This window comes from Nicotiana attenuata, unplaced genomic scaffold (assembly GCF_001879085.1).
Source record: "Nicotiana attenuata strain UT unplaced genomic scaffold, NIATTr2, whole genome shotgun sequence".
Classification (NCBI taxonomy): Eukaryota; Viridiplantae; Streptophyta; class Magnoliopsida; order Solanales; family Solanaceae; genus Nicotiana; species Nicotiana attenuata.
The window spans coordinates 289,161-291,099 of record NW_017670581.1 but is presented as its reverse complement, the minus strand read 5'-3'; positions in this window follow the sequence as shown (position 1 = coordinate 291,099).

Here is a 1,939-nt window from a genome sequence, read left to right as displayed (position 1 = left end):
TTACCTCACACAACCCTTCTAGCCCATTTATCCATGTTGATGTAATGAGAAAGATACGCTACGTTGGTACTCGGATGAGTAAGGGCACTGGGTGCCCGTCTCGGCCCATCGGTTTGGTCGTGACATCCTCCTTTCCAAAAACATGACCGCATAGAAAAGGCCGTTTAGGATATTGACATCACTTGGATCAATGATGCTGCGGACAAAGTGGTTGAAGATCCACTAGAGCGTTCACTCACTCTTCCTCCAGCCTCAGCAGCACCTGCTGCCTCATCAGTGTCAGACACTTCTTCTGCACCAGCCACTTCCACATCCATTCCCAGACCATCCACTGAGACACCGCCTTCCTCACTGCTTGCATTCTCCAAGCTTCGTCTACTGGCACAACCTGCAAATGCCAAAGTAGACAAATTGAAGAAAGGACTTCCATCTCTCATCCGGCAAGCACTGGCCCTAATCCAAACCTCAATAAGTGCTCTTCAAAAACAACATCTATCATATAAGGAATGACTCAAGAACTTTGAAGTGCGCCTTAAGAGGGTTAAGCGAGGAGGAGGTGGGGTGATGTTCTAAACGTCAATACCACACAAGAGGGGGGGGGGGGTGATTTGTGTGGCACCCAATTTTCTCTCTAGAAGAACCTAGTTCTTCTAGGTGTACTTTCTACTACTGTTTGCGGAATTAAAAGTACATAAAATAAAGAACACACAGATTTTTACGTGGAAAACACCTGGCTCAAAAGGTGAAAAAACCATGACCTACTACTCAGTAGGATTTTCCCAAACTTTCACTAAAATCACTGAGCCAAAAACCGCATTTACAAAACTCTTTGTAAATCTAAGGATTAACTCTAATCCCGTTGTGGCAACCAACCTCTAACTGGTGCGACAACTTCAAGTTAACTCTAACTTGAATAATCAAAATACCTATTACAATTGCTTCTATGAAAGGTGGAAAGGTACAACTTTAAACCACCTACTACAACTGAACTAGAATAAGAATAAACACAATAGAATTGGTTCTTCTATCTTGTCCAAGTAGCTTCAGGAATGCACACTTGAATTTCACATAAATTGCTTGCAAAATTGCCTCGCTCTTTTGCTTTAGTTTTACTTCTGCGTTTGTGCAACACCTGTAAAAGAGAACAATCATTGTTATTTAATGAGTTAGTAATCAGAGTTTGATTGAGACTCAATTGCTGATCCTTTGTCTAATTTGAGTCCTACAACAATACAAACTCCAACCCCTATCCTTGATCCCGATTAAGTTCTCTTCACATTAGGAGACTTCATCTCCTCATCCTTTATGCAACCTTTTCGATCAATTCAGAAGATATTGCTGCTTGATCCTTGAGACATATCTTCTTCACGTGCATCTCACATGTATAAGTAGATAACCACTGTGTCTCACATGATGAACCTGGTCCATGACTGAGTTTATTTGTCAATCTTCAAAACTTCATGACTGAGTTCATTTGTCAATCTTCAAAACTTCATCTGAACTTGGGCCAACAAATTCCCCCTTTTTGATGATGACAAACTCTGTGCTTTTACTAATCAGAGAACCTGTGGAATTCAGCTTAATTATCAATACTTTAACTTAGAAATCTTAACTTATCATTAAGGAACATGTTTAATCAGGTTATAAATATCACTTTAGTTCAGAATACAAAGTAAAGCACAATATCTCTTCCCCCTTTTGGCATCATCGAAAAGTTGCATATATTGTGAACCCAGATATTAATAATTACTCATGGCCACTGGGGCAACTGCAAGTGAAAACATGGGTTAATTAATCAACAACCAGCAAACAAAATTAACTATTAAGATCAGAATCTGCAATAGAACAAGAGAAATAGCAAATTGTCATTGATTAGAGATGCCTCCATACACAGACCACAAAAAGAAAGAAAAAAAACTTCCAACCATGAGAAAAACAC